Source organism: Dipteris shenzhenensis, chromosome 11 (genome assembly GCF_047967505.1).
Source record: "Dipteris shenzhenensis isolate YYH24624 ecotype China chromosome 11, Dip_SZ_1.0, whole genome shotgun sequence".
Taxonomy (NCBI): domain Eukaryota; kingdom Viridiplantae; phylum Streptophyta; class Polypodiopsida; order Gleicheniales; family Dipteridaceae; genus Dipteris; species Dipteris shenzhenensis.
Window position 1 is genome coordinate 55,445,338 of NC_141606.1, and position 14,219 is coordinate 55,459,556.

A 14,219-nucleotide genomic window follows, 5' to 3' on the forward strand; every position below is an offset into this window, starting at 1 on the left:
CACCGTGGTAGCACCTCGTTTCCTTCTCAGGCTCATATCGCGACTTAGGCTCACTCGCATGTTCGTTGCCCCTTCACAAGATGACACCATGTTCCTTATCCACGAGCACTCATGAGAAGCTAAATGGTGGATTGGGACTAAGTGCAGGGGGGAACGATTTGGGAAGTGTGTGTTGAGTAACGCGCGTGGGTGCATTGTGCTACCTATTGGATGTATGCGTTATGAACAATGTGGGTAGATTAAAAGAGGAACCATTGTGTGGTGTGACTCGTGTGAGTTGTCCTTAGTCTACAAACATTGGTGCAAAGCATGAATCGTTTGGTGGGAAAGAAGGGACTCATCTCTGCAAGGGAGAGCTTGAGGCATCAAGCATGCCAACTCAGTGCCAAAGGTAGCTAACCTGATAATCAAGTGGCCTGAGTTGGGACGTTGTGCAATGGACATGCCCACGGGGTCTAAGACACAAAGGATGGATTTGAGGAGCCGTTTGCTCACAGGGTGGTAGACTGCACATTTTTTGCAAGCACTCAAACCATTGGTGGGAGAGTGGGAATGTCTAAACGTGAACGTACATACGTATGTATGTATGTACACACACACACACACACACACACACACACACATATACACACACATACACACACACACCCCTATACATATATACATACATGCATACATAAATACATATATGTATGTATGTATCCAAATGGCCAAATTTGCACCGTGGAGGCTTTTGGCATTTTTTGACACCCAATGACATGCCGATCAACTTTGCCTTCTGGATTGCGGCCAAATTCCTTCTAGATTTACCAAAAATGGTCATTAAAATGACAAAACTTGGTTGAGTATTTTATTGACTTGGAATATTCATAATATTTCCTTAAATTTAATATAAAATAAATACATAATATTGATAGAAGTAATTGCATGGAATACTGATGAACTGAATAGTAAAATAGCTATAACTTTTGCATTGTCACCTCCTATGTCTCTAGCTTAGATAATGGCTTCTATTTTAGCCTTGCACTCTTATAGGGACTACCAACTGAGCTAGCAGTGTAAAGCAATTCCCCTTTCTTCTTTGCCTTGTTATGTTCCCTGAGTGTGTTACGTATTATACTTTTTTGCAAGCCCAGGTTAGGCATCGTGGTAACTAGAATTCCATTTCAAGGTAGTGGCTAATCAATTAGAGCAGGATTCAACATCACATTCATGCGAGCATGTAATTAAACTAGCATAGTGGCCCAATCAGACACTGTGGTGGCTAGACTTTCATTCCAAGATGGCAAGCTAAATAATTGGAGTTTGATAATTATAGCTTTCAAACTAATATGGTTACCATACCATCCATTGTAATTAGTTATCCATTGGCTTGAAATGGAATTCCAATAACCACAGTGTCTAACTTGGGCTCAGATGCTCACATGAATATGATGATAAACTAAATCATAGTCAGTCAAGCACAATTGGAATATCAAAGATCTATGATGGCCACTGACTTGGGACACCGTTAAGCATGGTGTATTGCAAGGATTCTACAAATATTTCATGAAATGGAAATTGTGAGCCTACAAAGTCACATTCACTCCCAAAAAGTAGACTTAGAATTGAATGACACAAAAACATAAAATGTGGGGTACAACATTATGATGATTTACTTGAAACCAACAAAGTGCACGGTTCTTCTTTTTGCAGCATCTCAATGTGAGATCTTAATGAAGAGTTATGCTTGATTGAAGTCACTCACAACACATGATATGAAGGTGGTGCATGGGGCAAAGAGTGGTGATGGCCTAATGCATACTTTAGTAGGCCATTGGCTAGTTACCTTTGTTGGTAGGTCATTCCACGAGTCGATACCTTAATTTCATAATTGAAATGCAAAGGAGGAGCGCAAGTGCACCAATCGAGTAGATGGGAAAAATGAGGATGTGGTTGCCAAAGTGCAAAGCATCTCTATAACTGCATTGTTGGGAGCTAGTTTCAACAGATAGACTAGCACAAACTGAAGACAATGAAGAAGCATTGGCCAAATGGGAAAAAGATACTGACTAGACCTTATGAGACCCCTCCTCTGCACACATGGTAGTATTATAGTGACTTGATCTTGCTACTTTATGTTAACATGCATTAGACATGGAAAAAGCAATCATAGGAAATATGCTAAGAAGGACTACATTCGGTGAGGGGAGATAAGTACATTACTTTGGTGTGGATGTAGCTATCACATAGATCTTTCATGGATCCTACCTAGGGATGAAAAGGAAACCACTCACCCACCAACAACGTAAGTAGCTAAGGCATGGACATCTTCCTTTGCCACCAATACGATGCCATCTAACCATTTAGGACTTTTATAATATGGATTTTACTAGCAGGATCTCCCTCTACTTTGGGACTAATCTAGTCCACCGATCTCAAGGTGATGGTCTCCTTAGCTTCCTCAACATTAGTTTTGGCTCTTAATATTTATAAAATTGGAAAAATCTAGGTGACTTCTCAAATCCATCCACATTGTCCTATTTTTTGGCTTTTGTGAGTGTTACTTTGCCAATAGAGACTCCCTCTTCTTTTTGGTCCTATCTAGTCCTATCTCGTCAAGGTGGTCATCTTCTCAAAACCTTTAGGCAAGTGGCCTATCTCATCTTATATCATAAAGGTGGTCATCTTCTTAAGACCTAAATTGTCACCTTGCCTCTTAGATATGCCTCTTCTTTTTTATCTCTACTTCTTGTCTCGATATTTATAGAATTGAGTTCCTCTCGATATTTATAGAATTGGGAACTCACATAGATGCTCTTCGAATCGTTTATATTGCCTTGATGTTTGCGTAGGAGATGTAAAACCTTCATTTGACATATGCTTGTTAGTTTGGATTCATTCCTCTTATGTTTAGATGGTTGCCATGTCCACATTTATAGGCTTATGGCTTATTTATTGATCCTCAATCTTGAGATTAGTAGTTATGGACCTCCTGCCTCTCCTTCTTAGCATCCTGGACTTGCATACTAAGTGCAAGAGAGAGAGAGAGAGGGGGAGAGAGAGAGAGAGAGAGAGAGAGAGAGAGAGAGAGAGAGAGAGAGAGAGAGAGAGAGAGAGAGAGAGAGAGAGAGAGAGAGGAGGGGGGGGGGGGACGGGATGAAGGATGCTTTGTTGCTTTGCTCAATCAACTATTTTCTTATTGTACAACTTGTTAGCATTTTAGCTAGCATAAGGGAATCCACCCCCCTCCCTTCTAGCTATATGTTTTCAATAACGCTTGTACTTTTTACAAAGTAAGCGTTTTCAATCTGTGTATCCTTTTATATCTACATATGTTTGTATATGTTTGCAGGAAAAGCTTGTGTAGACCAATTTTTTATATGGTTTTGAAAACATTTTGATGTCAATTCTCAGGACTTTAAATTTTGTTGTGATATAGTGGAGAAGCTTATAGCTCTAGTAACATTGGAATGTTGCAAAAAGTAATGGGTGATCTATGAGAGCAATATTTTGGTAATACATAAATATACAAGGGCTCCTTGGATTGATGTTCAAATGGATTCTTAAGTATTTCATTTATATTTAAATCTGATGTGGAAAGAGATGAATGGATAGATAGGATGAACACACACACATACATACATAGTTTGCATGCCTACCTCAACACGAGGAGATTAGTGCCATTCATTTGTTGTTGCATGGCAATTTATTGGCAAAAAAGGAGAATATGTAACACCTCGGGATAACATAACAATGGAAAGAAGAAAGGGGAATTGCCTTACATTGATAGCTTAATTGGCAATCCCTATAAGAGTGCAAGGCTAAAATAGAAGCAAAGAGAGCCATTATCTAGCTAGAGACATAGACATTGAAGCAAGAAATTGTGAGCCTACAACATCACATTCACTCCCAAAAAGTAGACTTGGATTTGAATGACACAAATACATAAAAGGTGGGGTACAACATCTGATGATTTACTTGAAACCAACAAGGTGCACGGTTTTTCTTTTTGCATCATCCCAACATGAGACCTCAATGAAGAGTTATGCTTGATTGAAGTCGCTCACAACACATGATACTAAGGTGGTGCATGGGGCAAAGAGTGGAGATGGCCTAATGCATACTTTAGTAGGCCATTGGCTCGTTACTTGTGGTAGGTCATGCCATGAGTCTAGAACTTAACTTCACAATTGAAATGCGAAGGATGAGCGCAAGTGCACCAATGGAGTAGATGGGAAAAATGAGGATGTGGTTGCCAAAGTACAAAGCATCTCTATAACTGCACAAAGAATCCATACAAAAGATACTGACTAGACCTTATGAGATCCCTCCTATGCACACATGGTAGTATTATAGTGACTTGATCTTGTTACTTTATGTTAACGTGAATTGGACATGGAAAAAACAATAATAGGAAATCGGCTAAGAAGGACTACATTCGTTGAGGGGAGACAAGTACGTTACTTTGGTATGGATGTAGCTACCACATTTATCTTTCATGGATCCTACCTAGGGATGAAAAGGAAACCACTCATCTAACAACGTAAGTAGCTAAGACATGGACATGTTCCTTGGCCTTTGCCAATACAATGCCATCTAACCATTTAGGCCTTTTATAATATATATTTACTAGTAGTATCTCCCTCTACTTTATGACCAATCTAGCCCACTGATCTCAAGGTGATCGTCTCCTTAGCTTGCATACCTCAATCATACATACATACATAGTTTGCATGCATACCTCAACATGAGGAGATTAGTGCCACTCGTTTGTTGTTGCATGGCAATTTATTGTGGCAAAAAAGGAGAATATGTAACACCCCAGGATAACATAACAATGGAAAGAAGAAAGGGGAATTGCCTTACATTGATAGCTAGTTGCAATCCCTATAAGAGTGCAAGGCTAAAAGAGAAGCAAAGGGAGCCATTATCTAGCTAGAGACATAGACATTGAAGCAAGAAATTGCGAGCCTACAACATCACATTCACTCCCAGAAAGTAGACTTGGAATTGAATGACATAAAGACATAAAAGGTGGGGTACAACATCCGATGATTTACTTGAAACCAACAAGGTGCACGGTTCTTCTTTTTGCATCATCTCAACGTGAGACCTCAATGAAGAATTATGCTTGATTGAAGTCGCTCACAACACCTGATACTAAGGTGGTGCATGGGGCAAAGAGTGGAGATGTTCTTGCCTCAATATTTATAGAATTGGGAACTCACACAGATGCTCTTAGAATCATTTATATTGCCTTGGAGATGTTAAACTTCATTTTGACATTTGCTTTTTAGTTTTGGATTCATTCCTCTTATGTTTAGATGGTTGCCATGTCTACATTTTTAAGCTTATCACTTGTTTCTTGATCCTTGGTCTCAGTTGGTCTTGACCTTTTGCCTCTCCTTCCCAACATCCTGGACTTGCATAGTTGTGATGAACTCTATGAAGAGAGAGAGAGAGAGAGAGAGAGAGAGAGAGAGAGAGAGAGAGAGAGAGAGAGAGGGAGGGAGGGAGGGACGGAGGGAAGGATGGAGGGGAGGGGGCGGGGGGAGGGGATGAAGGATGCTTTGTTGCTTTGCTCACTCAACAGTTTTCTTATTATGCAACTTGTTAGCATTTTAGCTAGCATAAGTTTTTTCCATCACCCTCCCTTCTAGCTATGTGTTTTTCCATCACCCTCCCTTCTAGCTGGGTGGTTAGCCCCCTTTGTCCTCTTCAATGCTGCTTGCAGCATAGGCCTGGGGTAGACAGCCCATTGTTAGGCCAATTTTTGTACATGGTCTCTTTTTTTTTTCTCAGGGCTGATCACACTCTTAATATATTCGACATTAAAAAAAAAACACTTGTACTTTTTACAAGTAAGTGATTTGCTACTCATAAATCAATTTGGAGTGTTCTTTATCTTTTGTATTGTCAACACCCACCCATGAGCATTGATGAGCACTAATTTCGATGCATAGAAACTAGCTTGGCGCCTCTTTATGAGTCTCTTTCTTTTTGTAAGGTGGTTGTACTAGTAAAGTGTAGATTGAGTTGATGGGAAGATGTAGCAAGGTTATGATGACAATCCATTGGAAGCCATGCAAAGAGAGATGTGTTATTAAAGCGTGAATCTAGGTTCACATGACTTTTTCTTGGTTGTTGACATTTTTAAAGCGAGCCGACTCTTGGACATTAGGCATTTGCAATTAACCTTAGTGTCATTCTTGATACTTGAGGTTGAGTGGACAACAAATACAACGAAAGAAAGAAAAATTATACTCCGAGAGACCAGTCTTCCTCCTGCCATCACAGCTGCTTATGGGGAGCATGGACGCGCCACAGCTTTTGCAACAGGACGCGGCACGTTGGAGCGGCATTAGAATGCATCAGAACGGCTTTCCAGCACCCAGTCTGCGTCTGCCAACGGGTGTGTTTCAGTCCTAACAGCACTTTAATTTCTTCTTCCGTTCATTTGTTGTTTTGGGGTTCGCATCACACGCGATGTTTTATCGTTGCTGGGGCCTGTTTGGGTCGTCTAAACTCAGTGCGCCGTGTGTGGTCGGTGCAAGGGATGTTCTTTCTGTGGTCTGCCTTCGGTTGCATGCTCCGTATTCCATTATTTGGGGCAGAAATGAAGAATCTTTGATGGTGGGTTTTGGAGTGAAGATCGATGACAATGTGGGACTTCGCATTGTGTAATGTGAGGGGCGAGAGGCAGTATTTGGGACTCTTGAAGGGAATAGGGAACCCTGGAAGGTTATGATGCCTGCTATGGCACGAGTAACCGATCTGATGCTTCTCCCGAGGTAGTAAAGGGACTGTGGGAGGGCTTTGCACTGATGTCTTCTTCATTTGCACTTTAAAATGGGACAAGAACTGCATTTGACTGCCACTTGGGGTTTTCACAAAATGTAACTGCTATAGCATATAAACTTCTGTAGTTAAGGATGAGGCCCCGTTGGAACCTTCTTCAATCGTAAATCACTACCCTGCACTAACGGCTTCATGAGGGAGATCATCTATTGTCCATGCGTTGGCTGATATTGAACCTGTTCCTCAGTAGATACAAGCAGCCATTACTTGGAGATGTTTTGAAGCACATATATGTTCATTGCAGTTGTTTGGCTGCTGGCTTTTGGACTGTTGTTACAGTTTTATTTTAGCAGGGATTTTTATTGTAGATAGCTCTAGGATGTTCAACCATGTATTCCAAACACCACGGCTTTGGATATGTTGGAAAGGTCACCTCCTCATCTGTAAGCCCCCATATGAGGAGAGCATGGGGGAGGTGGACCTGGGTCCTGAGAGAAGGCCACATGGGCAGCACTATGGCTGCCATGGGGTCGGAGAGAAAAAGGCCAAGCACCCGGAGCTCTAGAGGCTGCATCAGATGGCGCCTTTGTGCAGAGAAGGTGGCAGGGGCATCATGCCCTGGATCTGACCTGGCAGGAGGCTACTGATGAGCAGCAAGATGGCTGGGCATCCTGGGGGAAAGGCGCCTACAAGATGGAGCTGTTAGAGCAGGTTCTGAGGGCTGGAACAGGCCTGAACAGGGGCAGGACCAGCAGGACAGAAGGGGAAGAGAAAGGAGCAAAGGGGGACTGGTCCCTTGCCCTGTTATAGGGGCTGGTTGGGCTGAGCCAACCAGGTCGGTTGGGCTAGCCAAGCAAGTTGGCCCAACAGACCAGCAAAGGGGCTGGGCCTCTGCATAGAAAAGAGGGCCTAAGGCCCGGTTTTGAGTGCCCTTAAGGGCGGGACCTGCAGCACACTGGTCGGGCAGAATGAGGCTGACTGTTGGTATTTTGGCAGCCCCTCAGGGGCCTGTAAAAGGAGGGCCTTTGTGCCCTCATAACTCATCTTCTGGAGCAGCCTTCACACAAGCAGCAAGGAGCAGACTTCCACCCATCTTGGAGCCTATACCCTGGAGGACCAAGAGACCTGGAGCTGCAGACTAAGCTAGAAGGGTTGCCCACCTAGGCTGATATATAGACAGCAAGGTGGAGAGGACCATTCTGGACAGAGAGTCCACATAAGCTCGAGGTGGAGCACGTGGGCTCAATGTTCCAGAGATATCCAGCAGATAGTGTTCGAAATCGACCAACAGAGGGTACACACAGCAGAAGACTGATAGAATAGTCCAGGAGCTCACACAGTGTGTGTGGGGAGTGGAATCACAAAGTTCTTAAACTTATGTAGCTTGTGGTAAGATCAAAGGACGGGACTTTGGATTTCTTTCTTTTGTATTGTGTCCATAGCTTTGGACGGAAATATATTCTTTTGGTGGTTTCTATATCTGGCTGGATCATTGTCTATTTACTAATCTGCACATCTATTTGATGCACTTCTACTATCTGCCGGATATCTCTAGAACACTGAGCCCGAATGCTCCACCTCGAGCTTATGTGGACTCTCTGTCCTGAATGATCCTCTCCACCTTACTGTCTGTGTAGTTGGGCAGCACCCTTGCTGAGCTGGGTCTGCAGCTCTGCAGCCTGTGTGTCCTTCTGGATGTATGCTCATAGGTTGCTGGTCTGCTGCTCCTTCTGCTTCCTGAATTGCTACTGCAAGTGATAAATGAATGAGGCTTAATGGCCTCTTTATATAGGCCCAAGGCCTGCTCCAAAAAACCGCCTCTGGCCGAGCCAATCAGGCCGACCAGGCCCTGGCCTGGTCTGCTCTATAAATGCCCCTTGGGGACTCTCATTTCTAGGGCCTTTGGCCCACACTTCCAAGCATGGTCTGGGCCTGGTCTGCTCTATAAATGCCCCTTGGGGACTCTCATTTCTAGGGCCTTTGGCCCACACTTCCAAGCATGGTCTGGCCTATATATGCAGGGTCTAGCCCCCCCTTTGTGCAGCCCTGTTAGACTGGCTGTGACCAGCCCTATCATCCTTCCAAACAGCCGACCAAGGTGCTGGCTCCCTTCGCCATTTGTGTGCCACTTCTAGGGCTTGCTGCAGGTCACTTTCCTGCCCACAATCCTTGCCATTTGGCTCACCACCTAGACGCCTACTGCCGAGAGACTCCCTGCCCTGCTGCGCCTCCTGCCAGGCCAGATCCAAGGGCTTTTTCCCTTGCCACCCTTCCTGTACATGGTTGCCATCTGAGATAGCTTCTGGAGCTCCAGGTATCTTTCTATCCTTTCTTTGATTCCTGCCCACATGGCAGTCACTACCCTGCTCATGCATCAGTCTCTCAAACCCTAGGTTCACCCCGCCCATGCTCTTCTCATATGGGGGCTTACAGAGGGGGAGTTAACCTTTCCAACAGATAGTAGAAGTACCTTGTGGTAAGATCAAAGGACCACGCCCTGGTGGGACTTTTGGATCTCTCTCTTTTGTATTGTGTCCATAGCTTTGGACAGAAATATATTCTTTTGGTGCTGGATCATTGTCTATTTACTAGTCCACACATCTATTTGATGTGCATAAGTTTAAGAAGTTTGTGATTCCACTCCCACATACACACAGTGTGAGCTCCTGGGCGATGCTTGGGCATTAGTGAGCCCAAAGGGCATTATCAAGTACTTGTCAAGCGTCTTTCAAGCCAAAATGCAGTCCTGCCCCGCCCCCCCCCAAAAAAAAGAAAAGAAGAAGAAGAAGAGTACCATCTAATAAAACCGGATAACAATACAAAGAGTCCGCTGTCCATAAGGTGCTGAGAAAGATGGCTGCCTTGCAGCCTGCTTCTTGTAGTCCCCCCCCCCCCCCATCCTTGCGCTTTCTTTCCCCCCTCGAAAGCAATACAAAGAGCCAGCATTCCATAAGTCGCTGAGAAAGACTAGCTGTTGAAATAAGGGCAGCATCCATGGGGTAGAGAAGGAACGGTTTATTAACCCAAGGGGAACCCTCAAGTATGCATCCAATTGGATTTAGCTGAAGATCTTCCCTCTGCACTTGTCCTACGCTCTGGGAATGGACAAATGTTTCGGGAGCAACCTCTATCTACAAAAACTAACTCTGCCTTTCCAGCCACATAGTCAAAAAGTGTGCAGGGAGCAATCTTGCTGAAAATCTTCCCTCTTCATTTCTCATATGCTGTAGCAAGGGCCTTAGCGCGCCCTTTGCTCTAGCCCTTTGTGGCTTGTATGAGTTTTTCCCTTTTGGTGTACTTTGCACTTTGTCCCATAGGCCTCCTGCGGACATTTCTATATCTTTCTTTTCTTTCTTTCTAGGAAGGGACAAGTGTGTAGGGAGCTTTCTAGGAATGGACAAGTGTGTAGGGAGCCTACAAAGACTAACTCTGCCTTTCCAGCCACATAGTCAAAAAATGTACACAAAAAAGGACTAAGCCAATGCCTGCCTAGCCCCAAACGGCCCAGAAGAAGCATTGGGCCCCTGAAAACTCTCAGAGTCAAATCTAAATATTTATATTTAGATGCTCGTTTGGGAGAGACTAAAATGAAATCGTTTAGACTTGACAAGCAGTTGTAGCTTGAATGAAGAGATTTGGACTACTTTTTCATTAGCCTTCTCCTTTAGTGCTAGCCTTCATCATGGCTGAGTTTGCCCTTCACCTCCGGAGTGTCGACAGAACTCAGTACGAAGACTTTGTATGAATGGATGCTCAAGTATGTGTGGGTGTGTGGATTTGTATGTGAGAGATCATACTTTTATACTATGGTCTACACCCATTGTTGGGCGCTGATGACGTCAGTGGGGATGTCATAGTAGCTAGTCCCTGCTATGCGTGATGGAGTGTATGGTTTTCAATCTTATGAGTGACTCTCGTGAGATTGAAACTGCACTATGTTGTGTTTTTAGAGGATGAGTTTGGGAATGTTCCTGGATTCATCTAGGTATATGGTTCTGCCGTATTAGCGGACATGCAAATTTCACCTTGTGAAGTTTTCGTCCAAGTTGCGGCCTGTTGGTATTGCGATAATTCTTTCTATCTTAAATGGTGCGTCGCCCTACCAGCTAGATTTATATTTAGATGCTCGTTTGGGAGAGACTAAAATGAAATCGTTTAGACTTCACAAGCAGTTGTAGCTTGAATGAAGAGATTTGGACTACTTTTTGATTAGCCTTCTCCTTTAGTGCTAGCCTTCATCATGGCTGAGCTTGCCCTTCACCTCCGGAGTGCCGACAAAAACTCAGTACGAAGACTTTGTATAAATGGATGCTCAAGTATGTGTGGGTGTGTGGATTTGTATGTGTGAGAGCATACTTTTATACTATGGTCTACACCCATTGTTGGGCGCTGATGACGTCGGTGGGGATGTCATAGTAGCTAGTCCTTGCTATGCGTGATGGAGTTTATGGTTTTCAATCTTATGAGTGACTCTCGTGAGATTGAAACTGCACTATGTTGTGTTTTTAGAGGATGAGTTTATAAAGAAAATACTTGGAGACAAATAAAACAATACTGAAGACAATCAATGGCTGAAGAAGATATATATATCACAAACGGAACTTAGTACAAGTGAAGAGAAGCTCTGGAGGAAACAAACTTCAGTCCTGACAACTGTAGTGGACTTCTGCACTAGCTCCACAAGTTGGAACTGAACCAAATCTGAGACAGCAAACTAATGAAGGGGTTGCTGCAGATTTGGAATACAAAGAACAGAATCTGGAGCGGAAGTTGTAGGTAGATCTGTAGCAGAAGTTGAGGGCAGATCTTGGAGCAGAAGTTGGAGCTGATCTGATGCAGAAAGGAGAGCAGAACTGAAGCAGAAAGGAAGGCTGTTCTGGAGCAGAAAAGAGGGCAGATCTGGAGCTGAAAAAGGGGACAGATCTGGAGCAGAAAGGAGGACAGATCTGAGCAGAAAGGAGGGGCAGATCTGGGGCAGAAAAGAGGGCAGATCTGGAGCTGTAAAAGGGGACAGATCTGGAGCAGAAAGGAGGACAGATCTGAGCAGAAAGAAGGGGCAGATCTGGGGCAGAAAAGAGGGCAGCAGAGGAGGCAGCCAGGAGGCAGAAGTGGCTCAGGGTGTGTAGGAACCTCTGGAGCTGGAGGAGAGATAATATGTGAATACCTAGCCCCCCCCCCCCTTTAAATAGGAAGGGGCAGAAAAAGTCGGTCAACCTGCAGGTTGACCGATCTGGTCAGATTTGACCGACCAGGTCAATCTGGTCGGCCAGATCTGGTCAGGCCAGAAAAAAAACATTTTTTAAATAATTTTTTTATTTTGTTTCTCCTCTGCACCGGGGCTTTTGACATTTCTTTGGTTGTGGTTTTGGCCTCCGATTCGGGGTTTCTTTGACAGGATTTGGAGAGGCACCAGTGGTGTTTGTAACTATTTATCTGGTCCTGGAGAATTGGAGATTGCCTAGCTTAACACCCCCTCTCAATGTCCAATGCAGACAGGAGAAGCAAAGAGGTGTTCCATGAGTGATCTATCATCTTCATCAGCCTTCTTTTTAAAAAAAATAAAAAAAATAAAGGGGTTTTCATTTAGATGGAGATGCCTACAGAGTAGGTTTTCATCTTCATCTAAATGCCCAGATGATGGTACAAAAAAGAAAGAAAGACTTGAAGGAGTGCCGTCGCAGGGGATTTGTTCACTTCCTTAAGTACACAAAGAGAAAAAAAAACTGTTAAAGAGGAGGAGGTAAACCAATCCCCAACCGTGGGCAGAGATGCTCAAGAGTAGGACGATTAACCGGCTTGGTAAGAATATCAGCATGATTATCGGCAGCTGGAACATAGATCAACCGAATAGTACCTAATTTCACTTGCTCGCGAGTAAAATGAAAGTGAACACCGACATGTTTGGTGCGGTTGGAAAAAATGGGATTGCCTGCGAGAGCAATGGCACTTTTGTTGTCGACGTAGAGGATCGTGGGTTCAGTACAAGGAAAGTGCAATTCTGCCAAAAACTGTCGGAGATATATGGCCTCTGTGGTACAATCATACAAGGCCCGGTATTCAGCCTCAGTAGAAGAACCAGCAACAGTCTCTTGTTTACGGCTAGACCAAGGAACAGGTGCCGAGCCAAACGAGAAAATATAGCCGCCATGAGAACGACGATTGTCCGGGTCACCAGCCCAATCGGAATCAGTGTATCCCTGTAGGGTTAGTCCTGGTCTGAAATGTAAACCATAAGAGTAAGTACCACGAATGAACCGCAAGATACGAATACATGCATGCCAATGAGTGAGCTTGGGTTCATTAAAATACTGACTGAGAATAGAGACGGAGTAAGCAAGATCAGGACGAGTGTGAAGGAGCCAGAGGAGTTTGCCAACAACCTGGCGATAGAGATGTTCATCAAAGGGAGGAGACTCCAAGTCTTTTGAGAGCTTTACGGTGGGATCTAAGGGAGTGGCAGCCAGCTTAGGCTCATGAGGAATGATTTGATCAAGGAGTTGAAGAGCATATTTCTGTTGAGAAACAAAAATACCACCAGAATGTTGTACAACTTCCATGCCTAAGAAATAGGAGAGCCGACCAAGATCAGTCATTTCAAAAGTGATGCTGAGTTGAGTTTTAATGTACTGAAGTGTAGTGGGAGTGGAGCCTAAAAGCAAAAGATCATCGACATAGAGTAAAATAAAGCAGACCCCCTCTGACGAATGATGGATATATAAATTTGGATCAAAGGGAGTAGAATGAAAACCATTAGTTTTGAGGAAGGTGTCTATCCGGTGGAACCATGATCGAGGTGCTTGTTTGAGACCATAAAGAGCTTTGCGGAGACGGAAAACCTTATTTTCATGGCCAGGAGGAGAAAAACCTGGTGGGGGAGTCACATAGACTTCTTCATCAAGGTAGCCATTGAGAAAGGCACTCTTGACATCCATTTGATAGATAGTCCAGTGGTGATGAGCAGCTAAGGCAAGAAGAAGACGAAAGGAAGTTAACCGAGCAGTAGGGGCAAAGGTTTCCTCATAATCGATACCATGTTTTTGGCGGAATCCTTGCACTACTAAGCGGGCTTTGTATTTGTCCAGGGTGCCATCGGCTTTGAGTTTTGTTCGGCCACTTGGTTCCGATGACCTTTTTGTGAGTGGGTCGATTGACCAAGATCCAGGTCTGATTGCGATCAATACTTTCAAGCTCCTGTTCCATAGCACGATGCCACGCAGGATTTTTAACTGCTTCCTGCCAAGTGGCAGGTTCAGAATGTATGATATAGGCCGTGGTAAAAAAAGAGGCAGTGGCAGTAGAAGAAGTTATTCGAGTAGAGCGGCGAGGACCAGAAGGAGGAAGTTCGACAGGAATAATCCCGGAATCCTTCATAGTTTGACGATACCAGCGTGGCAGTGGGTCGTGAGGAGAAGCAATGGGTGGGGGGAGAGATGTTTCGG

At 44.1% G+C, this 14,219-nt stretch overlaps 1 protein-coding gene across 1 annotated transcript in view; it reads left to right on the forward strand.

Moving 5' to 3' along the window:
* Positions 1-6,177: 6,177 nt before the first annotated feature.
* Positions 6,178-14,219, forward strand: part of LOC147897207 (uncharacterized) — a 114,664-nt gene continuing 106,622 nt past the window's right edge. The window contains exon 1 of the mRNA XM_087381286.1: positions 6,178-6,394. The gene's annotated coding sequence lies outside the window, so the exon portion shown is untranslated. The remainder of the gene's footprint in view (positions 6,395-14,219) is intronic.